Consider the following 26,636-nt stretch of genomic DNA (forward strand, 5'->3'; position numbering starts at 1 on the left):
CGATAAAGGACAGAAATGGTATGGACCTAACAGAAGTAGAAGATATCAAGAAGAGGTGGCAAGAATATACAGAAGAACTGTACAAAAAAGATCTCCACGACCCAGATAATCACGATGGTGTGATCACTCACCTAGAGCCAGACTACCTGGAATGTGAAGTCAAGTGGGCCTTAGAAAGCATCACTATGAACAAAGCTAGTGGAGGTGATGGAATTCCAGTGGAGCTATTCCAAATCCTGAAAGATGATGCTGTGAAAGTGCTGCACTCAATATGCCAGCAAATTTGGAAAACTCAGCTGTGGCCGCAGGACTGGAAAAGGTCAGTTTTCATTCCAATCCCAAAGAAAGGCAATGCCAAAGAATGCTCAAACTACCACACAATTGCACTCATCTCACATGCTAGTAAAGTAATGCTCAAAATTCTCCAAGCCAGGCTTCAGCAATATGTGAACCGTGAACTTCCTGATGTATAAGCTGGATTTAGAAAAGGCAGAGGAACCAGAGATCAAATTGCCAACATCCACTGGATCATGGAAAAAGCAAGAGAGTTCCAGAAAAACATCTATTTCTGCTTTCTTGACTATGCCAAAGCCTTTGACTGTGTGGATCACAATAAACTGTGGAAAATTCTGAAAGAGATGGAAATACCAGACCACCTGATCTGCCTCTTGAGAAATCTGTATGCAGGTCAGGAAGCAACAGTTAGAACTGGACATGGAACAACAGACCGGTTCCAGATACGAAAAGGAGCTCGTCAAGGCTGTATATCGTCACCCTGTTTATTTAACTTATATGCAGAGTACATCATGAGAAACACTGGACTGGAAGAAACACAAGCTGGAATCAAGATTGCTGGGAGAAATATCAATAACCTCAGATATGCAGATGACACCACCCTTATGGCAGAAAGTGAAGAACTAAAGAGCCTCTTGATGAAAGTGAAAGAGGAGAGTGAAAAAGTTGGCTTAAAGCTCAACATTCAGAAAACGAAGATCATGGCATCCGGTCCCACCACTTCATGGGAAATAGATGGGGAATCAGTGGAAACAGTGTCAGACTTTATTTTTTGGGGCTCCAAAATCACTACAGATGGTGATTGCAGCCATGAAATTAAAAGACGCTTACTCCTTGGAAGGAAAGTTATGACCAACCTAGATAGCATATTCAAAAGCAGAGAGATTACTTTGCCAACAAAGGTCCGTCTAGTCCAGGCTATGGTTTTTCCTGTGGTCATGTATGGATGTGAGAGTTGGACTGTGAAGAAGGCTGAGCGCCAAAGAATTGATGCTTTTGAACTGTGGTGTTGGAGAAGACTCTTGAGAGTCCCTTGGACTACAAGGAGATCCAACCAGTCCATTCTGAAGGAGATCAGCCCTGGGATTTCTTTGGAAGGAATGATGCTAAAGCTGAAACTCCAGTACTTTGGCCACCTCATGCGAAGAGTTGACTCATTGGAAAAGACCCTGATGCTGGGAGGGATTGGGGGCAGGAGGAGAAGGGGACGACAGAGGATGAGATGGCTGGATGGCATTACCGACTTGATGGACATTAGTTTGAGTGAACTCCGGGAGTTGGTGATGGACAGGGAGGCCTGGTGTGCTGTGATTCATGGGGTCGCAAAGAGTCGGACACGACTGAGTGACTGATCTGATCTGATCTGAAAAAGTGTTCCTTTAAGTGGGCTTCCCCAGTGGCTCAGATGGTAAAAAATCTGCCTGCAACTCAGGAGCCCCAGGCCAGGCTCGATCCCTGGGTCGGGAAGATCCCCCTGCAGAAGGAAATGGCAACCTACTTCAGTATCCATGTCTAGAGAATTCCATGGACAGAGGAGCCTGACAGGCTATAGTCTATGGGGTCTCCAACGAGTTGGATACAACTGAGCAGCTAACACTTTTACTTTCACTTTCAGAGGAGTGCAGGAGATGCTGTGTCCTCTACAGGAAGCAGGTGCTAAAAAGAAGGCATGATCTGGTTTCTTCGACTCTGCCTGGAACTGGACTCACATCCCCTCCACCCTGCTCAGAGAACAGAGGCCATCTCAGATCATCGGGAGAAAGCTTGGCTCAGTTCATCTCATTAAAGAGTTGCCTTAAACACTCCCAGGCAGAGGCCCAAGGGGGCTTGGCCTGGAACAGATTTAATTCTTTTATTTAGTGCCCCTGAGGATGTGGGAGTGGCGTTCACCTGGCCTCCGATGTCTAGGAACCACGTCACAAAGCCTTTGGGTTCAGGCACTTCTGTTACCCTGAAATGAATGAATTGTGCTTGGCCCCACCGTCCTGAAAGGCCACGTCGGGCCTGTCGAGGTCGAGTGCACTTAATGGTTGGGGATTTCCTGTCTGGAGAGTGAGGGGTGCAGCTCTGCCAAGTGTAATTAAACCTTCGCCCTCAGATGCTTCTCAGCATTTATCCAGAGCAACATGTGGTTTGTGTCCTGCCGGGACTTTTAGGGTTATTGCATTGACAGAGAGAGTGGTGAGGGGATGCTTTTTTTCCTTTAAATTTCCCACTTGTCTCTGAACTGCACAGTTTTCCTGAGGAAGAGCTGACCTTCCCAATACCCACAGAGTGCCACCCTGTTCTCCCCCATTTCTCTCCTTACACTTTGAGGGGCTCAAGGTTTCAAGGCTATGCTTGGCTTGGTTTCTTCTTTTCAATTGTCCAAAAAAGCCTGTCCATTCTTCTCTGACGTGGGTTTTCATTTCAGATTTATTAAGGTGTTGGAACACCCTTCCCTTCTGAGTTCTGAGATGATCAAGTGCACATTTCATCTCTGTGTTTGTTTTACACATAAAGCATTTTGGACCACTGGGCTTAAGGCATTTCACTCATATTTGTGTGGAATAGTCCCTTCTTCAAACTATGCTCTCTCATCTTTGCTGAAAATAGAAGCCAATCTATTTCTGTGAACTATAAATACAAATCCATGATAAAGGACAAAATACAATGATGGAAGGAACTCAGGTGATTCTCGCGTTTGATAGCTTTCAACTCAGAAGGTAAAAAACAAGGCAGATGGGACTGGGTTTCTGGGAGAAGATTCTGACTTCAGCTTCAGCCCCTCCACTCCCCACCCCCTCCCCCTACGCACCCCCCTGTTGGATAAAGGTTGGCCTCACTGTCTTGTGTGTGTATCCTTTTGGGCAGAAACCACTTTCCCGACCACCGAAGGCTCCCGGATGCCTGTCTTCTTGGTCAAGTTCCCAGGCCGGGACATTAGCAGGATTGGGTGCCTGGGCAGCCCTGGAGAATGCTTGCCCTGAGATGCCTGCTCACATCTGGTGTTTAGAGAGAATCCGAAGCAGTCTGCATCCTTCTTGGCCTTGACAGAGTCCATAGTGCATTTTCCCAAGCACTTTGCCCCTTCATTTTTAAAGTGATCTATTTTCTCAGGGAAATTCAGTCCGTATGTCTCTGACTCACTTACGCTGAACTCATCAGACTGCCATCAATTGGTGAAGTCCGGTGGTGTTTGCAGCACCCAAGGGAGCTGTTGCCAAGCTTCGCAGGGTATGGGGTGCATGGCCTGTACTCGTCCCGCTTCAGACCACGTCTCCTCCCGCAGAACCTCACGGGGCCAAAGTAAACGCAACTCTCCATGCCTAGAATCTGTGAGTGATCCCCCTAAACCTGCCTAAGGACTTAATAAGAAAAACCTGGGCTCACTTCCCACCTCCCATCTCCTCTCCGCTTCCCTTTCCTTAGAAAGCACTCAGCGTTGTAAATGAGTCTGGGGAGGCAGATAAATGTAGGGAGTTCTGACATCGGTCTGATGACAAAGGGCCAGCCCGGCCTTGGGTTCAGCTGGGTGCCTGCCATTGACCTGACTTTCCTCGCCTGGGGAAGACAAATGAGCATCGCAAACAAAGAGCAAGCAAAACTCAGGTTCTCTAGAAGCCGACCTTCCACAGGAGCACCACCAACCCCGACAGGCTTCCCAATCTGCTGTGATACATGGACGGTGGACCCCAGCGAAGGGCTGTAAGACCAGAGGCTGACTGAACACAAACACCGACAGCGGTGCCCACCGCTGAGGCTGCACGGCTGAGGCTTCTGCTGCTAACTGCTGCCCAGGGCTCAGCAAGATGCTTCATCATCGCAGAAAATGCAGCTATGTTCAGTTCTGTGGGAGGAAAATAAGTGCCTGCACGTGTTTTAGACATGTCTTCCACGTGGGCGAGGGAAACAGCTAGAAAATTCTGGTAAAACAAAGTTAACCCCCAAAGTTGAGTAACCATGACATACTGCTGCCTCTGATATTTAAAGGCAGAGGATGACAAAAGTCACCTTTTGTTGGTTGTTTCTTGTGAGCCAGGAATGTCACATACCTTATGTGCAATCCTACCCTGTCCAGGGGTTATAGTCACTTCCCTTGTACTCGGGAGGACTCGGGTGGAGGTGGCACCCTTAGGAGGTGGTGGTCCTGACCCCTAGCCTATCCAGCCCCCACCCCCCAGCTGCTTCTCCCAGGACATCATCCATCAGAGATGTGCAAGAGTCTGCTTCTCTCAAAAAGGGAGTCCGCGTTTTCTCTCAAGGAGGCTGTAGTCCAGCCTCCCTCTGCAGGTCAACACAGGACTGAATCAGACACCACCCAAGCCAGGAATCAAGGCTGAACTCTTCAAGGAGAACCATGTGGCAAGAAGGGATGAAGAAACACTCACCACATCTGGAGGAGACTGGAATTTCCCTGATATTTTCTTGAGAAATGATTTTGGAGAAGCCAAAAGTGGAGTCAGAAAGCAGGGCTCCCGAGGTCCTGGGGCACACACACATGTGCCCAAGGAGGTAGCTGGGCTTCAGAGGCGGGGTTGAAGGTGGGAGACCTACCACATCCATTTCCCCACCAGCTGCCTGAAGGGGCATATGAGACTCACGTGAAGTGCCTTATCCTAGAGTCTGCTCATGGCCAAGGCCCTGTCGTAGGTGAACTTGAATCTGTAAACAGTTTACATTTGACCAAGGCAATGTTTTTCTCAACACGGAATGGCCATATTGGTTTTTCTACATGGCACTCAGAGCTCTAATCAAGGCTGGTCTGCGGGCAGACTTCTGGACAAGATTGTGGTTTTCTCCTATCTGTTTGCTGGGTGTGGTTGGCACCAGGAATGGGGTTATACCGGATTTAAGCACATCTCACTGCACATAGCTCAGCTGGTAAAGAATCTGTCTGCAGTGCAAGAGACCCCAGTTTGGATCCTGGGTCAGGAAGATCCCCTGGAGAAGGATAGGCTACCCACTCCAGTATTCTTGGGTTTCCCTTGTGGTTCAGCTGGTAAAGAGTTCGCTTGCAATGAGGGAGAGCTGGATTCGATCCTTGGGTTTGGGAAGATCCCCTGGAGAAGGGAAAGGCTACTCACTCCAGTATTCTGGCCTGGAGAATTCCGTGGACCATATAGTCCATGAGGTCACAATAAGTCGGACACGACTGAGCAACTTTCACTCCTCACAGAAACTGGTCTTCAGAATCAGGCCAAACCCAGGTCCTGTGGCTGGTTCTCAGCCTTCCTGCTTCTGGTCAGTCCAGAAATTCTGGATTTGGGGGCGAAGCCCTGTCCATCCTGCTTCTAAGCCCCTTAGAAGACCAGATGTTCAGAAAGATGTGCTTCAAAACACAGACCGAAAGAAAATCTTTCTGGACACTTTTCAGTCCTTTAAAATGTGTGTGGGTTTTGAGACAGTAAAGAACTGGCTTTAATCTTGGCAAAGCTGAGGGAAACCAACATGGTTCCTTATCAGCCCAATTATTTATCAGGAGTGAGATAACTTGGAGAGAACTTCACAACCAGCGGAAGGTGCTGGGAGATTGCTCACAAGCACTAACTCTGAGGTCCCTTTTGAAGCCTGTCTTCCCTGGCCCAACATGAAGCCAAGGCTGCCCTGATTCCCATGTGTGGGTGGTGGGGCTCTGGCTGTGTCCAGTTAGAGGAATTCAACAAGGAGGCAAAGCGGGAACGTCTATTGATTCTTCTTAAGGTTTCCCAGTGCATTTTTAAATTTAGTTTTTATTTTATATGAAACATCTATTGGGTTTTGGATGTTCTATTATAACTGGGGGAGGCTGAGCCAACTGTAGTGTGTGTGTGTGTGTGTGTGTGTGTGTATGTGTGTGTGAGCAAGAGAAACACAGAGAGCCAGAGATAGACACTGAGAGACTAAGAGACAGAGAGCAGAGTGATTCTCCCTCCCTGAAGCTCCCAGAACACATGCTCTCCAGTCTGTGTCTCTGAGCCAAGCTGCGGTTCCCACCACCCTCTGGCCTTTTCAGATGTGACCCAGATGACAAAAGCACGCAGGATTTGAACCCTCGTGAAAACTAGTGTGACCCACTCCCTCCAACGACAACACACGGAAATTAAAATTCCCAGAATCCATGACCCCTCTCAATCATCGGGAAAGTCCCATCTCAGCCCCGACTTGAAGGATGAATGTGTTAGTCCCCCGCAGCCCTGAACAGGGCTCAGAGCAGAGCTTTGATCTTCCTGCATGAGAAGAGTGACTTTAAGTTATGAAAGATTGCTTTTGATGATGGGAATAAAACGGGTCTGCTCCCACCATGCAGTCTCCTCGTCCTCCCCTCTCACATTCCTGAACTTCCCATCTGAGTATCCAAAAGCTGACAGCTCAGGGGAGAGGCAGGGAGGAGTGTATGTGTGACAGCTCTGCTGGAGGTGGGGTGGTCAATGGGGGTGGGCACTGGGAAACGCCAGTCCGGGTCTCGTCCTCTGTGCCTGGTGCATGGATGTCCAGCCCACATGATAAGGTGCCAGCATGGGCTTACTACTGGCGGGGGTGGGGGGAAGGAGGCAGGAAAGGATACAGGAAAGGATGCGGGGGGTGGGGAGGCTGTGGAGGGGAGATGAAAGGACAACTTCTAAGGCTCCTTTAAGTTGTACCATCTTGAGCAGAGCCCAGCCTGAATCATGTAAAAACTGGCTGCACGCCCACATCTGGCGATGTTTGAATGGTTTTATAAGCAAGAGCTCTGCACCCAGCATGCGGGTTGGCTGGAGGTAGGGGGGAGGCGCCTGTGAGGGGACCCTGGACTGGTGGCCAGATGGATGCCCTGGGCAAGAGGGAGCCTTTCTGGGCACTTGACCTTCTGGTGTGGCCAGGTGACAGGGTCCTGTCCTCCCCACCAGTACATGATCTGCATTGTTTCAAAGCCTCCCCTCCCCTCCTGAATTGAAAGCCACACCTCTGCTCTGGTGTCAGACTGGGAAGTGGAATTTTCTCCAGGTTCTCTGGGAAACACGACCTTTTCCTGGAGCTGCGATTTCATACATTTTGCCCAGACCCTTCCCCCACATGTCCTCTGCCCCAGTGGGTGATCTGAGATCCTCACCCTGGGGCCCTGGTGTTAACTCGCCTCCATTTGCTGCTTTGGGGCCCAGATGCTGCAGGCTCGTGATGGCCCTGACCGGGTCTGAGGTCACAGCTGACCGTGCCCCCATGGGTCCTGTATGTCGGGGTCCCTCCTACAACAAGGGCTAACCTGGCCCAGTTTCCACAGCTCCCAACCCACCCGACCCTCGGGAAGCATGGAGATGTGGACCTGAGTCCTCTTCCCAGAGGAACAAAAGAAGCGAATGTGGGTGACACTCGAGGGGCGGGATGGGCAGGCATTCAATGCAGTCCCTGGCCTGGCATTGCTTCCCAGAGAGAGACCCAAGGGGGCCGCAACGGGATCACCCTGCAGTCCCCGCCGGCCCCGAGTGTGTGGAAGTCCTCGGCTCTGTCAACTACAAATTGTCACTTATCAAGCTCCATAGAGAACCAGGTCTGGAGGCCTCCAAACTGGCCCTGAAGTCCCTAAAACAACACAGTTACTGGTTCACGTTAAGGCGATAGCATGAGGGTTGCTTCTTGGACTTCTAGCTCTGGCAGGCAGGGTCCTGTAACCACCGCCGCACGCACGCAGCCTCTCACAGGCTTGGCCAGCTCTGCTCTGCTTTCCATAGACAGGAGGAAAGAGAGAGGAAAGGCAGAGAGAAATGGAAGTTGAGAGAGTACCTATTGGACATGGGTTTTGCTGAGCTCATGTTTTCACGGTGAATAACTTAACTACTCCTTTTAAAAGACGAAACTGGAGCCTATTATACAGAGTGAAGTAAGCCAGAAGGAAAAACACCAATACAGTATACTAACGCATATATATGGAATTTAGAAAGATGATAACAATAACCCTGTGTACGAGACAGCAAAAGTGACGCTGATGTATGGAACAGTCTTATGGACTCTGTGGGAGAGGGAGAGGGTGGGAAGATTTGGGAGAATGGCACTGAAACATGTAAAATATCATGTATGAAACGAGATGCCAGTCCAGGTTCAATGCACGATACTGGATGCTTGGGGCTAGTGCACTGGGACAACCCAGAGGGATGGTATGGGGAGGGAGGAGGGAGGAGGGTTCAGGATGGGGAGCACATGTATACCTGTGATGGATTCATTTTGATATTTGGCAAAACTAATACAATTATGTAAAGTTTAAAAAAAAAAAAAAAAGACAGCCTTTGCCATACATCAACATTCATCAGCCATAGGAGCCATATGTCCTCTCCCTCCGGAAACTTCCTCCCACCTGCCACCCCTCTAGGTTGTCACAGAGCCCCGGGTTGTGTTCCCCGAGTCATACAGCAAATTCCCACTGACTATCTATTTTACATATAGGGCAACACAATACTATGAAGCAATTATCCTTCAATTAAAAATAAATTTTAAAAAATCCTCTGAATTTCCTCTTTCCTACAGTTTCTATTTCCCATAAAAAGTGATTTTGGAATTTGACTTAAGCTTTGACTCGGTAGGCCGACCCCCCAGGGACAGTTTTCAATGGCCTGTAAAAGCTGTCACCCCCTACCGTAGTCCAGCCCAGTGGACCACAGCCACCCAGCTCAGAGAGCCAGGGTCTGACAGGTGTCACTTAGAGGCTGACAGGTGTTATCCTCACAGGAGGCCGGGACCAGAGATGCAGCAGGCAAAGTTGTCCATGTCTCTGTCCTCCCGTGACTCTGGGTTACAACCCACTTGCATTCAACCTCGTGCCCTGGATCCCTGGTGTGTTGTCTCCAGAAACTCAGTGAGAGGCAGACTGCAAAGCTCTGAGGAGAGCGTGGGTAGGCATGTGTTCTTTGCAGTGGGCCTGGCTTCTTTACACATGGCCCTGGTTGGGATTGGGGGTTGCCTGGGGGAGGAAGTGATAAAATGACTAATAAAATGATCAAGTCTCTAGTGTTGAGTGCTGACTTAATCTGGGCACTGGTTTAGGCAAAGCGATTTGCCTCATTTGCCTTCAACCTCCAAAGACATCTTCCTGACATCCCCCTCGACCAGGCATAGGGAGATGGACCACTGCCTTTGCCAGGACTGACCTGGGCCGCCCTCTGCTTCCACAAGCTGTCAACCTACCGAGGGGGTTGGTGCAGATACCTATGAGATATACACAGCAAAACGCACGGAGAAGGGGCCTCACACCTAGGACAGGAATCCTGGCTCTGCTATTGGTAAGCTGTGAAACCCCAGATAAACCATTTACACTCTAGCCTTAGTTTTCTCATCTATAAAATGGACATAATAGTACCTATGTCTTAGGGTACCTATGAGTGTTCATTGATTACAAAGCATATGCGATGTTTAGCACAAGAGTGAATGCTTAATAAAGAGTGGTCATATTATTACTATTATAACCCCAGGAATCATTATTACATGGTTTAAACCAGGAATTCATAACTTTTTCCAATATGCTATTTAAAAATAAAAATGAAGTCAATCAGACACCTAAAATCTTGCCTTCTCTAAGCCTCAGTCATAGATCTGGATTCTGACGTCCAGCATCTTGAAAATGGGCCTGAAAATGGGTTCCAGGGCGCTCACCGGCAGAGTCCCCAGGGAGGTGGCATTGGATAGACACTGCTTAGCAGTGACTTCCTGACAAGGCACAGAGGATGTTACACTCATGCACTTGGAACCTGACATTCCCAGTCAACCCGGGGCCAAGCTCTGAAGATGACGTCGGACCTCACAGGCGGAAAACTGGATCTTTGGCTGGAATCCTTTGTGAAGTGTGGGAAGAAGTCCCTTTACAGGAACCCACAGCTGAGGCATGGGATGAGGAGACGGGCCACGCAGAACCAGAGACTGAGCTGGAGGGCTGTTTGGCAGACCAACTCAATTAGAAGAACTCTGCTCAGTGGAAGGTCTTGGAGCGTCTATAGCGTGACCCAGTTTTATTTGTAGGGTTTAGAGCTTCTGGTGGACGCTGTCCACAGTGAGCTCATTCCAGTCTCTAGAGTGACCAGAGACAGCAGAAATGGATATATAATCTTACTTGGAAAATCCTATGGACAGAGTCTGAGCCTGGTGCGCTACAGTCCGTGGTGTCGCAAAGAGTTGTACTTGACCTAGCGATTGAGCACGCACACAATCCTCCAAAACTCATTTGTTTCGGGCATACGCTTAAGTTATGATTGGCTTATTTTGCGTGAAAATCTGTGGATTATCTTAATAAAGCCTCTCCCAGATTCTCTAAGTTGGCTGTGAAGGGTGGTCAGAGGTCACTGTCTCCGACCTTAACCTGTCCTTGGCTGTCTCTCTCCTCACTGGTCTGGTCACATCATGGCTGTAGAGGTGCAAACACCTCTTGCTTTCTTCAGTTATCTGGACACAGACGGTCTCTTATTTCCAGGTGTGTGGAGGAGAACAGGGTGTGATATTTCCTAAGATGCAGGTCAAGTTGAGGGGTGATGGAAGACATTGAAAGATAACATATAACTGGCTCCAGAGGGGATTGCACCCTGCTTCAGGAAGACCTCCCACTCATCACGGGGAGGACGGGTCATCTTAGAGCCCCCGAGAAGCAACCCCTCATGATGACTCTGGAGCCCAAAGTGTGTGGTGCTGTCCCAGACACGGGGTGACCCAACACGTAGCTGTGATGGAAGGGTGCATGGAGAGGGCTAGGGGAATGGGCGGCTTCCTTGAGACTGTCACGCTTTGTGCTCTGAGCTTCCTCAATCCGTGAAAAGAGCATTTCTCCTCTGAAGGAATTAAAAAAAAGAGTTTGACACCTTTGCCACCAGCTACAACATAAAAATCATGCGGACCAGAGCTACAGGGACCAGACACAGGGAGCAGCATTTTCTCAGCTCAGAGAGGCAGTTGGCGGACAGAAAACCCACTGAGACCCCTGCTAGATTCTCCTGTGTCCACAGCAGTGCTTTATTTTGTGGCATCTAGAGCCACAGAGATCTATTTCGATAATTAGTGAGTCTGAGAAATATTGTGTTGTTTAGTCACTAAGTTTTGTCCAACTCTTTGTGACCCCATGGACTGTAGCCTGTCAATCTCCTCTGTCCATGGGATTCTCTAGGCAAGAATACTGGAGTGAGTTGCCATTGTCTTTTTCAGGGGATCTTTCTGACCAAGGGACTGAATCTACGTCTCCTGCATTGGCAGGCGGATTCTTTACCACTGAGCCATCAGCTAAACCCTTGCGAAATACTAGCAGCGAGTATTTTCCAAACAAAGAAAGGCAATTGCCTTCAGATCCTGCAGAGGACTTCAGCTACTGTGAACTTTTCATTGTGTGAAATCTCGTGACCGAAGGTGTGTGGCAGAAACTTCCCACTGGCCCCCAAGGTCCATTCCCCACTTTGCTCTCTTAAGGAAGTGTTTACTGAGCTTGTTTTAGGCATTTGGCTGCCTGGATGGAGACTCATCGAGGCGGGCTTTGACTGCCTCTTAGGAGGGCGGTGGGAGTGATACGTACAATGTGCCATCACCCCAAAAGGAACCACCTGATCCCACTTCTGTATCCCCCTCTGAGTGCTGGGGGATGGGGTGGGCATCAGTGTGTGTGCAGAGGGGATAACACACAAGTAGGGGCTCTGAACTTGAGTCCACCTCCCTTTGGGGCTCATGCACTCAGACGGCAGAACTCCATCCTGACTTCTACTAATCCCTGTCTGACATCTAGCCTCTCCTTCATTGTCAGATGTAGTTGATAGACAGCTGTTGTCAACAGAATCTGTGATTTTTACCACCATAGAATTAAGGTAATTTCATAAGGCAGATCCGTTTTTGCAAATGTCCTGAAATACCTCCATTCCTCCTATCCTCAAAATTATAATTGACGTGAGGTCTGTTGGGAGACCTGGTTACTTAATGTGCTTGTGGGTCAGTGGTAAAGAATCTGCCAGCAATGCAGGAAATATAAGATATGCGGATTCGATCCCTGGGTTGGGAATATTCCCTGGAGGAGGAAATGGCCACCCACTCCAGTATTCTTGCCTGGAGAATCCCATGGACAGAGGAGCCTGGCGGGCTACAGTCCATGGGGTCGCAGAAAAGTCAGACACGACTTAGTGACTAAACAACAGCAAAGATTACAAGGGAAATTAATTACATTGAAGAACAATATCAACATAGCTGGTTCTTTTATGATCTTATGAGTCTAATTTCATGCAGGTAAAAACATTATTCTAAGGTGGCATCCATCACCTTTATCAGACTGCTGAAGCTCCTGATGAGCGGTCAGTTGTTAGGTTTTTGACAGGTCACCTTTAGCAAGGTAAAACTCCATGCAAACCACCTTCTGAAACCCTTTGCTACAGTCACTGCGTGTCACCCTCTGGTTCAGCCCACGAGGATGTAGCTGACCCCTGTGTGCTGGCTCCTGCCCCTGGGGTCCCCTGTCTAATTTCTCTTGGCTTGTTTCCCACTCAGGGAAATTGCCAAATGCTCTTCTCCTTAAAACGTTTTTCCATGAACTGCACTGACTCGCCTCCCATTAACAGTGCTCCATGTGTCCTGTGTCCACATTCCAAAAAGTCTCCCTTGGCTGAAGGCCTTGCAGAGCACAGATAGTTCCGAGGCCTGGGGCTCGCTCGGCTGGCGCCTTCTGGCCGCTGCCCTCCCCCGCCCGGGCTCAGCTCTGTTGGCTCCTTGCACAACCATCTGGGGAGCATCGCAGAACGCTTTTGAGGGTTCCAAGAGAAGGTTTTCCAAGAAGGGCAGGTCTGGCCTGGTCGGGATGTCTGGTGAGCTTTCTGTAGTTTGTAGCATCTGCCAGTTAAGACCTGTTTATTATTTGTTATACTCTGTGTGCAGGGGACCTGGGTGAGGTCTCACCCAACCAGAACGGACCCACGTGCACCGTTTCGATGGTCCGAATGTTATGGACAGAATGGAGGATAGCACGGCCGACCACAGCTGCTGTGAGAGGCCTGGGAGAGTCAGGGTGACAGGGCCACAGCCCCCCAGAGTCAGACCTCGGTGCTTGTCTGTAGCGTGGCCGGGCTGGCCTGTTTGGGTCCCTGGCAGTGAACTGTCTGTAATCCTAGCTTTCGTTCCCCTGGGACAGAGCAGCCATAGACAGGAGCCTCAGGCCGGGGCAACAACACTCGAAGTTAACGCTTCCCTCTTCTCCACCTTGTCAAATACAGGTTGTCCCTCAGTTCAGAGGCAGCTGGTACTGGGGGTCCCTGCAGAGAGCAGTCCTCAGATGGGGAGAAGGGTCCACGCTGGGAGGAGCTGGCCTCACAGGAGGTGGTTCAGGCTCACTGCACACTGGTGGGGCCGATGCCCACCCTCTGCCCCTCCCTCTCCAGCCCACATCTGCCTCTGGCTTGGCACTGCTTGCCCGGTGGTGGGGAAACTCCCCCTGTAGGTCACGTGGTGAGGGGCCCAGGGAAGGAGGGGGCCCCTGCAGAAGGACCAAGAGCCGTGGCCCTGGGGCACTGATGGGAGCCTGAGGGGTCTGTCCAGAGCTGCCTGCATGAGTTCAGGGCCGGGAGGGCTCAGCTGTGCACAAAACAGGCTCAGGCTCTGTTCCCCGGAAGACACATGTGGCTCCACTCAGGTCGCTCTGGATCATCACGCAGTTTCCTCTTGTTGCTTGCTTTGTTTTTGTTTGTTTTTGAAGAATTCACATTTCCTGTGCCCAGGGTTGTCCAAACACCCCCGTGCCCTGCCCTTTCCAGATGGGACGTCCTTTGAAGGCGCCCTCCAACCCCCTCCCACCCTGAGAAGAAGCTCTCAGAGGCCTGACACTGGGGTGTTTGGAGCGTTTTCTGTTTTTCAGAGCCCAGGGCCTTCGGGAGTATTTCTCCCAGTGGGAGGGCAGTCCTTTGAAGGTACTTTTGTTTTGAAAGAGACAAATCAGCTGAAGAAAACAGTGCAAGCTCTCTGGAGGGGAGTGTAGGGGTTCAGAGACGTCAGATGAGAAACGCGGAGACTCCACCTGTGGCTGAACGACACTGGGGCACCTGGGGTCACACGCATCCCAGCATGTGTGTGTCCAGGGCGCTCACGTTCATGTGAGGGACTCTCTTTGTGAGAGAGACCACGTGTACTTGTCCTCTGCCAGGAGGACTACAAACAATAAACCCAGGCCCCAGCAGAAGGGGGCCTCCTCCCCTCCTGGGCCCCTGCTCACCCACAGAGTGGGGTAAATCCCATGAACAGGGGAGCCTGGTGGACTACAGTCCATAGAGTCGCAAACAGGTGGACATGATGTAAATGACTCAGCATGCACATGGTGGTTCTACTTTTAATTTTTTGAGAAATCTCTGTACTCTTTTCCACAACGGCCGCACCATTTTACATTCCCACCATCAGTACATTGTCTGGAGAATCCCATGGCCAGAGGAGGGTCCCCTCCACCCCAGGAGGATGCATGGCTCAGCTCTCTCTGTCTCCCCTCACCTTGAATCTACCTTCTGGCTACAAGCCTCCCGTGTCACGTGTGTTTCCAGACAGTAGATGAACCTGGGGTTGCCTGACCCATGAGCTCTCTCCCTTTTGGGCTCCTGGGAGCTCTGTCCTCTGGCAGGTGCAGGGCAGGTCACAGCATCCCTGTGTGGTAGGCAGGCACCACTCTACAGCCCCAACTCTCCCTTTTGATGTTTCCCAAAGTCTCAGCTGAAGAAAACGGAGTTGGGAAATGTGCTTTGATCTCTGTCAAATGATCTTGTTTGGGTTTCTACGTGATGCCCAGTGCCTACTTTTCATTTGGTTCAGAATCTGCAGAAAGACTGAAATGGATAACAGTTGAGGTTTACTGAGGATTTACCATGTACCAGGGAGCAAAGTTTTGCAGAACTGAGGTAAAATGTACCAAGTCTCTGGCTGGTCAGTGCTGGACTGACCGCCACTGGTGGTACTGAATTCCCATACTTCCAGGAGTTCAGAATTCAACAAGTGGGACCCTAACACACTAAACAGCTTCTGCAGAGGAAAGGAAATTATTGACAGAATGAAGAAGCAGCCTAATGAGTGGGAGAAAGTATTTGCAGGTCATGTATCTCATAAGGGTTAATATCCAAAAATATGAAGAACTCACTAACTCAATAGTAAAAAAAAAAAAAAACTAACCTAAAAAATCCAATTAAAATACAGACAGAGGATCTGAATAGATATTTTTCCAAAGAAGATATACAGATATCCAAGAGATACATGAGAAGATACTCCGCATCACTAATTGACACAGAAATGCAAACAAAAACTGCAATGAGGTATCACCTCACACCTGTCAGAATGGCTATTATAAAAAAGACAACAGATAACAAGTTTTGGTGAGGATGTGAAGAAAAGGGAGCCCTTGTGCACTGCTGATGGGAATGTAATTTGGTGCAGCCATTGTAGAAAAGAGTACAGAGATTTCTCAAAAAATTAAAAGCAGAACTACCATGTTCGTGCTGAATCATTTCAGTCATGCCCAACTCTTTGCTACTCTATGACATAGCCCGCCAGGCTTCTCTGTCCATGGGATTCTCCAGACAAGAATACTAGAGTGGGTTGCTATGCCCTCCTTCAGGGGATCACCCAACCCAGGGATTGAACTCATGTCTCTTGTGTCTCCTGCATTGTGGGCAGATTCTTTACCTCTCAGCCATGGGGGAAGCCCAGAACTACCATAGGATCCAGTAATTCAACTTCTGGGTGTTTATCAGAAGCAGATGAAAACACTAACTTGAAAAGATACCTGCACCTTCATGTTCATGGCAGCATTATTCATAATAGCTAAGACATGGAAAAAACTGAAGTATCCATCAATGGGTAGAATGGATAGAGAAATTGCAGTATACATATACAGGAGAACATTATTTAGCTATCTAAAAGAACAAAACCCTTCCATTTGTGACACGGATCACAATAATGCACCTTGCATTATGCTAAGTGAAATTAGTCTGAGAAAGACAAATGACATATAATCTCACTTATTTGTGGAATCTAAAAAAGAAAAAAAAAACCTCATTCATGTAGAGAACAGATTGGTGGTTCTCAGAGGCTGGAGTAGGGGGTGGGTGAAATGAAGGAGATCAAAAGGTACAGACCTGCAGTTATAAAGTCAGTCAGTCCCGGGGCTGTGACGTACAGCATCAGCGTGGTGACTCTAGTCAGTAATACCGTTTTGCAAATTTGGAAGCTGCCATGAAAGTAGATTTTTAAAGTTCTCATCACAAGGAAAAAAAAAGTTCTGCAATTATGTGAGGTGATGGATATTAACTAGACTGTTATGGTGATCATATTGCAAAATATACAAATATTTAATTATTATATCATACACCAGAAACTAATACAACACATATCCATTATGCTTCAATTTTAAAAAGAATAAAGTTTAGCAATTTAACTAGAAAAAACTTCCATGGGACAGAGAATGAGGTGAAAGATAAAGGCAGGGAGCTGGAGAGAGACCCAGAGATGGTTGATGGAGTTGGTCCTCAGAGCGCTGACAGGTACAGAGAAGTCCCCACTCCCCACGCCCTTGCCGGCCGGTGCTAGGGCTCACCACTGCAAAAACCAGAGATTTGTTGACCATACATCCTGGATGTTCTGGGATCTCCCTGATTTCAACTATTTTTTCTTCCTGCCAGCTACTTCCAACATGACTCCAAAAATAGAGATGATGTAAGTGTGGAGGTTTTGGAAGCTTGAACCATCTGTCTGGACTTTGAAAACATCCTTGTTCAAGGATGGAGAATCATAAACACAATTTCAAAACAGGACTTTTTTCCCTCTCTCATGTCTCCTTTACCAGTATGTGAGGTAAAGGAGAAAAAGCAAGAAAGTTCCAGAAAAACTTCTACTTCTGCTTTATTGACTATGCCAAAGCCTTTGACTGTGTGGATCACAACAAACTGTGGAAAATTCAAGAGATGGGAATACCAGACCATCTGACCTGCCTCCTGAGAAATCTGTATTCAGGTCAAGAACTAACAGTTAGAACTGGACAAGGAACAACAGACTGGTTCCAAATAGGAAAAGGAGTACATCAAGGCTGTATATTGTCACCCTGCTTATTTAACTTATATGCAGAGTATATCATATGAAATGCTGGGCTGAATGAGGCACAAGCTGGAATCAAGATTGTTGGGAGAAATATCAATAACTTCAGATATGCAGATGATACCACTTTATGGCAGAAAGTGAAGAAGAACTAAAGAGCCTCTTGACGAAAATGAAGAAGAGAGTGAAAAAGTTGGCTTAAAACTCAACATTCAGAAAACTAAAATCATGGCATCTGGTCACATCTTCATGGCAAATAGGTGGGGAAACAGTGGAAACAGTGAGAGCCTTTATATTTTGGGGCTCCAAGATCACTGCAGATGGTGACTGCAGCCATGAAATTAAAAGATGCTCGCTCTGACCTAGACAGCATATTAAAAAGCAGAGACATTACTGCCAACATAGGTCTGTCTAGTCAAAGCTATAGTTTTTCCAGTAGTAGTGTATAGATGTGAGAGTTGGACTATAAAGAAAGCTGAGTGTCGAAGAATTGATGCTTTTGAACTGTGGTGTTGGAGAAGACTCTTGAGAGTCCCTTGGACTGCAAGGAGATCCAACCAGTCCATCCTAAAGGAAATCAGTCCTGAATATTTATTGGAAGGACTGATGCTGAAGCTGAAACTCCAATACTCTGGCCACCTGATGCGAAGAACTGACTTATTGGAAAAGACCCTGATATTGGGAAAGATTGAAGAGGAGAAGGGGATCATCGAGGATGAAATAGTTGGATGGCATCACTGACTTGATGAACATGAGTTTGAGTAAGCTCCTGGAGTTAGTGATAGACAGGGAAGCCTGACATGTTGCAGTCTATGGGGTCACAAAGAATCAGACATGACTGAGTGACTGAACTGAACTGAAGGGAGATGGTGCTAAGAGAGGAAAAAGTGAATTAAAAAATTTATAAAAATCCACCAGAGCATTTTAAATGCAGTGTTCATTTTCTCTCTTCAGCTCCTGTGGAGTCAAAAGGCAAGGCCAGTGGCCGACATTCCAGCCAGGAGCTAGGATCGTATGGGGCCCAGTGGTCTGCTTTAGAGTAACCACAGGACATCTTGGGATGCGGGAGGGGAGCCAGGGCCAGGGCTGGGGGCCTCCTTCCCTTGGTGGTTGAGGGGGTTTCTGATCTCACCTGCCCAGGGAATGGAAAGTGTTATTGGGTACATGCATGCTAAGTTGCTTCAATTATGTCTGATTCTTTGTGACCTATAGACTGTAGCCCATCAGGCTCCTCTGTCCATGGGATTCTCCAGGCAAGAATACTGGAGTGGATAGCCATGCCCTCCTCCAGGGGATCTTTCCCACCCAAGCATCGAACCTTCGTCTCTTGCATTGTCTCCTACATTGAAGGCAGATTCTTTACCACAGGGCTTCCAGGGAAGCCTGGAAAGTGTTATTAGATTTGGGCAAACCCCACCAGAAAGTTCTTATTTTCTGGGCAGTGTGCTTCTTCCACTTGCCTCCCCTTGGACTGAGATGCTCTCCCATGAGCCTTCGTTTGCAGAGGGGAAGGTCATCCCTGATGGTAAAGACAGTCTCTGATGAAGCACTCATCTTAATGAAACAGAGGAAGCACTCAGGCACTGGCAGTGAAGGTGGGTGGGGGCAGGAAGTGGAGCCAGTCCCTTGGTGTTTCAGGCCAGACTTGGGGTCTGTCTTCTGGCACCGCCTCTCTAAGGGTCCTGTGCAGGGAAGCTGGTGTCTTCCCCAGCACTTAGGGCTCCATGGCCATGAGCCGGATCTTGCGTGGCTGCCTGAAGGGCTCTGGAGCCAGCAGAGTCCTGAAAGCTCACTGCAGCCTCTTAGGCAGAATCCTGTGACCTTGCGTGTCACTCAACAGTCCTCTGCTTCCCAAAGGCTCCCCAGCCTTCCTTGCAGCCTCGCCATGGTCAGCAGCTGGTCTAGTGACTTTTCCTCTCCTCCCATCATGATGGCCGATCTAAAGTCTGGGCAGACTGGGGAAGTAGGGAGTGCCCAGCAGATACGGAATTTCTGCTTCTTCCTGTAGATTCTCCCACTGTCTACTGCTGCCGACAGCAGCTGCTGCCAAGCCACTCTCTGGCTCCTGCAGAATTTCTGTGGATGTCCACCCCCTCATCCAGGGGGTCCAACCCCGCCTGGTGAGACACTGAGGGGTTAGTGGAATGCTGCCATGTCCCCGAGATAAAGTGGCAACTTTTACCCACAGTAAGCACTGTGGCAGTGTCTTTGGGAAGAACTTTTGAGGAGAGTGCCTTCCACTAGCAAGCTCATTCTGGATAACGCCACAGAAAGGCTTACCTCGGCGCACATGCCAAATCCTTCATCAAATAGCGACGTACAGTGGGAGCTGCCAAGACTCACTGGACGAAAGCCAGCATGACTTCTCCCTCCAGGGCTATAAGCAGATGGAATTCAGTGTATTCCACACAGTATGAATGAATGAGGCAGGGAAGAAAGTGCCTCAGAGAATCTGCTACAAATACCTTAGACGATAAAAAGACTGTTTCTTCGTATTAATATTTTATTGTCGGCAGTCATTGCCAGTTGGCTGGGCTTCCTGCTTGAATGAGCAGAGCTGTCACTCTGACTCCAAATGCTGCTGCTTTTGAGAAAGCCCACGCAGGCACACTGTCAACCAACCACAGACCAGTCCTAAAGGGTGCCAAGCAGGCGATGCCTATAATCTGAAAAAGTCAGGCAAAGTGTCCAAGATCACATCAAAGGGGAGGGAAAAATGAAGAAAAAAATTGTACCTTCCATGAAACTATTATCTCAGACTGAAGATGCAGATGAAATCTAACCAAACTAAATTGCAATTTAGACTTTTCAAAATGTCTAAATGAAAAAGATAAATGTTGCATGAGATCATTCATTATTTGATCTTTCCCCTGATAGTTCCATATTTATGAGAAAGTGGTGTGTATGGTTTAGCTTGTGCCCAGTAACATACATTTCTCAATGGGGTTCCTTGTCATGTTGGTTGGGGAGCACAGTTGACCATTTGGAGAGACAACTGGTCTTAATTCTAAACTCCTGAGGCATAGCCTCTAGAGGCCCACAAAGATTCTGAGGTTTCTAGGGTTCTGGTGTATAGAGGTAGAGGCTACTGAAGACCAGCATCCACCTATCCTCCCATCTATCCATCCATCCATCTACTCATCCATTTTCCCATCCATCCATCCATTTACCCATCTACCACCCATCATTCCATCCAACCATCCATCTATCCATCCATCCACCACCTATCTTTCCATCCATCCATCCATCCATCCATTTACCCATCTACCCATCCACCCATCCATCCATCCAATTACTTACGTACTCATCAGGACAGGGTTTTGCAGAATGTCTTTGACTTTCTGGTCGTAGAAAAGTGAGCTCTACAGGAAGTTAGAAGTGACTCCTTTACTGACAGGAAGTATAGCATGACACGTTCATGAAAGAGCTGTACTTCAAGGGATCAGGACAAAGGCTCCCAAACGCAGCAGGAGGGCTCAGCATATGACTCACATATACAACATTAGGACATAAGCTGGTTTGAAGCTGAAAAAGGCCCATGATTGAAAGCTGCTTGGTCATCAACGTGATGATCACTATGGGTTTCCTGGGGGGCTGCCACGTGATTATGGAGAAGGAACCAAAGGAGGATTGTTCTCCCATCTTCTGTCCTTGTCTGAGAGATGAGGATGCTCCAATGATGGGGAATTTGGCAGCTAGTGAACCGGCTTAATACACCAACTTCTTTGTCAATGCTGATGTATATTGTTTCATGTTAATTAAATAATATCTTGCGCCAAAAGATTTTTATAAGAAATGGTGCACAGAGAAAGAAATACAATCTTATTCAATTTAGTGTTTAATACAAGTTAAACAGGTAGCAAACAAGGTAGATTATTCATAAAATAATGAATCATGGCCTTTCACGTCTGCAGAGTTGGCATGAAGTCATTCATTCACTCAGCAAATATTTACTTCCAATAGAACTTTTTCTGTGCTGCTCGGGGTAACTCACGTTCCTTCAGCAAGGCTGATGCCATGTGAAAAACGGCCAGTGGTTTCAGTGTTCACTCTGGGAAGAAACACCAGTTTGTGCCAAACAGAAGAAGCCGCTGGCTGCACGTTCCTGTCCTTATAACCCTCTGAGCAGTTATGCTGACCCCAGCCACCATGACCTGCATCGCTGAGATGCCCACGGCCAGTGGATTGAAGTCTGCTCATCTCTTGTGCAAAAGTCCCAAACAGGTGATCCTGACCAGTGACCAGCTCTTCTCCAAGCAGTGGTTCAAACTGTAGCTCTTTTCCTTGTACGGTGCTGTCATCCTCACCGCCTGGCTCATCTGCACCTCGTCCATCCAGAAGAAGAGGGGCAGGAAGTCTTAAAGGGCCAGGCCCACTGTCACACATCCACCCCCCTTTCCGCTGGTCAGAACTCAGCTCATTCAACCTCCAGGCCTCAGGAGACACTAGGACAGCCTCGCTGTGGGCCAACAGGGAAACTGGTACAAATGCATTTCTGGAAAGTTTACAGGGTGCTGGGCGACGTGCCAGGGCAGCAGGTTTCCATGGTGTCCACGCTTGCAGAGGGCTCTGGTCACTTGTTGAGTTCACAGGCAACAGGTTCACGGGCAGGGCTGGGAGTGGGACCAGGGCACCTGGACCAGCACACAGCCCACCGTACCCCAACCTCCTACCTCGGCCTTGTCAGAGACCACTGGGAGCTGCTTCGGGCTCACACCCCTGGCACCATGGACTGAAGGAGGACCTGGCCTCGGCAGCCAGGACGTGGGGGATGCGGGCACAGCCGTGCCTTAGCTGAACTTCTCCTAAATTTTGTGGCTGCGTCAAGTGACACGTACTGGGAAGAGCTGCAGAAGAGAAAGACACCTTTCTAAAGACCCGCATGAGGCATCACCACCTCCCATGATGGAATCTTTCTCTGCATCCAGATGTGCAATTTCCTCCTTTCACCTCCTGCCTTGTAAAGGGACCTTGATTCTAGTTTGCTCTTCACTACGGACAGAGACCAGCTGCTCCTTTTCCAGCTTCTTAGACATGACATAAGGTTCACTTAGGTTAAATTTCACCTTTTTAACTCTCCAGGCTGAAGCCATGTTGGTTCCTTGGCTTGTTTCCCCTCCAGGGGCCCCAGGCGAGAGCTGATAGCGCTTCCTGGTGGTCTCAGAGGACACAGCCATCTCGCCAGGGAACCTGAGGGACACAGAATGCTGGCTAAGGGCCTGGATCTGCCTCTGCCTCTGACTGTGGGACCCTGACTACAGGACCAAGTCTTCTGAACTTGAGTGCCTTGAAGGAAAGGGTCATTTATTTCTAAATTTCTTCAACACCTAAGCTTCTTAGGACTCCTAATAATTCTATTTCTTTTTTAAAAATCTTGACTTAGAGTGCACCAATCCCAAAAGAAAATAAATCTTTGTTAAAAGTGAAGGGACACTAGTTGTATTTTCTGGGCTGTACTTGTCAAGTAAGATTCAGCAGTTCTGATACCTGCATTTGATCACTGTGTGTGTGTGTGTGTGTGTGTGTGTGTGTATAACTCAGGACTTTCTTTCAATTAAATTATTATGGAAGAATTTATGGATAACTATAGGTACATGATTCAAAAGTATAAAAACTATGCGTGTGCATGTTCTTAGTTGCTCAGTCGTGTCTGACTCTTATGACCCCATAGACTGTAGCCTGCCAGGCTCCTCTGTCCATGGGATTCTCCAAGCAAGAATACTGGAGTGGGTGGCCATTTCCTTCCCCAATAAAAACTATAATAAAGTGTAAAAAAAATCACAGCCTGAGGGTCTGACTCTCACACTTCTCTCCTCCCACCCTTCTTTCCTCCCACTCTATTCTCTATTACCCCTTTTTTCCTATTTGCTTCTTGTCTATTATTCCAGTATTTCTTTATGTGAATACTAATAAATACATTCCTGCCCTCTCCCCAGTTCTTATTCTGTCATCTGCTTCTTTGCTTTTTCAAAATTTATTTTAATTTTTGTAGTGAGATAGACTTGACATATAACATTATATCAGTTTAGGTGTGCAGCATAATTTCACATCTGTATCTGTACTGAGCGACTGATCTGATCTGATCTGATCTGTTGTGAAACGATCTCCAAAGTGTCTAGTTAATATCACCTCACATAGTTATAATTGTTTTTCTTATCAGTGTGAACTTTTAAAATCTACTCTCTTAGTAACTTTCAAGAGTGCAGCACAGTATTATAACTACAGTCCCCATGCTATACATTACAGCCCCAGGACTCACTACATTATAACTGGAAGTCTGACCCCCTGCACCCACTTGCCTCCCCACCCCCGCACCTCCCTGTCTCCTTCTCTGTCTCTGGCTTCTTTTCACACCTTTCTTCAGACCGTGTCCCCATCGTTTTTCATGGCTGCATAGTATTTCAGTGTATACAGCATCATAATTCATTGACCTCGGCTCATGTGGATGGACACTGGGGGTGTTTCCAGTGTCTTTGGATCACTGCAAAGAGTGTTGCAATGACTAGCTTTGTAAACATGCTATTTTGTATGTGTTCAACTTATTCTGAAGTGTAGATTCCCAGAGGCAGAACTGCTGGGTCAAAGAGTGTGTGCTCTGGAAATTTTGCCAGGTATTTCCAAACTGCTCAGCGTGGGGTTGTGTCATCCTTACACTTTCACCTTCAGTATATGAGCATCCCACTTTTCCCCAAATCTTAGGATATTTGCCAAACTGGTGAGAAATGACAATTTGGGACAGTCTGGGTTTTGTTTTTCTTGTATTAACAAAGAGGAGCCCAGGGCCTTTGAAGACAGCAAAAGAGTTTGTTAAGTGACTGAGCCTCTCCAGGGCAGGAAGTCTGTTTTATTCACCACTTTTCTCTAAACCCCTGGTGGTTCAGATGGTAAAGAATCTGCCTGCAATGCAGGAGACTGGGTTTGATCCCTGGATGGGGAAGATCCCCTGGAGAAGGGAATGGGAACGCACTCCAGTATTCTTGCCTAGAGAATTCCATGGACAGAGAAGCCTGGAGAGCTACAGTCCATGGGGTCGAAAAAGGCTGGACATGACTGAGCAACATCCACTTTCTCTAAACCAGCAGTTCTCAACCAGGCTGCACACAGGAATCACCTGGGCAGATTTTAATAGGTGCAGAGCCGGGGTCCGCCCAGACCATGAAGACAGAACCCGGGACATCGCTTCAGCTCGTCGCCCCACACCCAAGTTTTCTAGGTCGTGTGTCTGTCTTTTTCCTGTTATGCCCCTGTGGCTTCCGAGGCCAGTTTCTGTCTTCTGCTTTTCCTTAGCCACATGGGGACATTCTAGGTCTTGTTTGCAGCGAGCAGTGCTTCCTGCTTGGGAGCAAAGCTGCAAACAGACTCTCCGTCGTGTGACAGGTCACGACAAGCCCCACAAAGCATACTGAAGCCCTGGCCTTGGAGGCGGGTAGCTCCACCCCCCTGGCCAGTGCCTGCAGGCTCTACAGCCCTACAACAACAAGGTCAAGGCAGGCTCAAGTTCACAAGCATGCTTTTGCCCTCTAAGAATGTGTCCAGCTTTGCTAGGGTAGAACTGCTCTGGCTTTTCAGAGACTAAAGCATGTTCCAACGGCAAATAATCTATACTGAGAGTGTGTACGTATTAATAAACGTAAACAGATATTTCGATAAAATGTAGAAATACGATGGTGAAACTCTTCTGCACCAGTTTCAAAACCGTCTCCTCTTACTGACAATTATAGCTAAGGAATTTGGCAGAGGGATGAAATCTTGGCTGCACCTCTGATCTGTCTTTCAAAAACCATGCAGGCTGCAGGGGATCACGTGGCGTGAGGGCTGTCAATGGTGCAGTGTTCCCGCCACTCTGCCGACACCCCAGAGAGAGAGAGCGGCTCACTTCTTTCTCTTTCAAGCTGGAGGATTGACTGGCTTGAGTGTGGGAGGTTCTTAAGGGGTCGTGGGGATGGGCTGGGGGGTGTGTGCCTTCAGGGTGGGAGGCGGCTGCCCTCAAGGTTAGAGGTGACCACCAGGGGCCTGCGAGGATGCCCTCAGTCAGCCGCAGAGGTGCCTGGAGAGAGAGCAGATGGAGTTTGTAGAGGCCGCTTCCTGACCGCACGGACCTGACTTGGTCCAGCTGCAGCCACCGGACAGAGCGCCCTTTGATGGCAGGGCCAGCCCTGACCTGCTGGCCTGGAAACACCCTCCCAGGGTGCGTGGGCAAGTCAAGGAGAAACAGTGCATTTATCAGTGGACTTGGAGAGAGTGAAGGAGAACTAAGTTTGCAGACAACTGATCATTTTCTGTTCTTTTTCTAATGTATTAATAATGCCAGCGTTTTGTTTCTGAGCATCCCTATGGCTTGGAAAGGTGGCATTAAGACTTTGAAAATGAGCAGGACTCTTTGACTGTCTTTAAGGTCACAGACATCACTCCTGCTCTTCTTGTTCTTACCCAGAAAGAGTGGTTCCCTCCCTCAGGATGAAACTCGGGGGAGTCCGATAAATTGGAGGCTTAGCAAGTGAGCGGGACTCCTGCTGCTCAGTGGCCATCCTCTTGCCCAGAGCCGAGACCCTGATCTTCTCCGCCAGCTAGTTTCCTTTCGACCCAAAACACCCATGAATGAAGACCACAGGTTTCAATTGGCTGCACTGTGAATTCAGAAATTTCTTTAAAAACAGGGAATATGGAAAGTTGTATCTGGGCATCATACCAAGAAAAAAAAAGAGAGAGAAGTTTTAAAATCAGCATTTTTGAAGTAATGGAGCACAGTTTACTTTCCTCCATGAAAGTTCCCCAAAGGATCCTATCGAAGACAATTTCCAACGTGTCTGCACAAGTGTGGAGATAAGACTTTGTTCTCTATAAGGTTTCAGGGGAAAACATCAGACAAGCTGGCTGTCCAGCATCACAAATTCAAAATAGTTACACAGCGTGGATTTTAAATGTCTCATCTGGTTGTCTGGGTTCCCACAAGCCCCAAAGCTAACACTTGTCTGGTTTTCTTTTGGTGACATCTAGGAAAATCGCGGCTTGCTCTTCCTGGCCTCTTTCCCCCAGTGCTACTTATCTGACGGCAAACTTTTCATTCCAGGCAGTGACTCCGTGACACCAGAAGTCACTGCTCCCCTCACAGCCTTTCTCTCTGTCTCCACGATTCTGAGACTCACAGGCAAATGGCACTTCTCAGAAAAGACGAGAAAAATAGAATCCGAGTAAATGTGTCTCGCGGTGGCCAGGGCTGTTTCAGAAAGTCCCACATCCTCCGGGGATCGCCTCTCCTGGTCTCCAGGGAGTGGTCCCACCAGTGCCTTTCCTGCATCTCATCCCAGAGTCATGAAGGTTCTCATTATCTTTCCGATGTGAAACCT

This window comes from Bos indicus x Bos taurus, chromosome 24, assembly GCF_003369695.1.
Source record: "Bos indicus x Bos taurus breed Angus x Brahman F1 hybrid chromosome 24, Bos_hybrid_MaternalHap_v2.0, whole genome shotgun sequence".
Classification (NCBI taxonomy): Eukaryota; Metazoa; Chordata; class Mammalia; order Artiodactyla; family Bovidae; genus Bos; species Bos indicus x Bos taurus.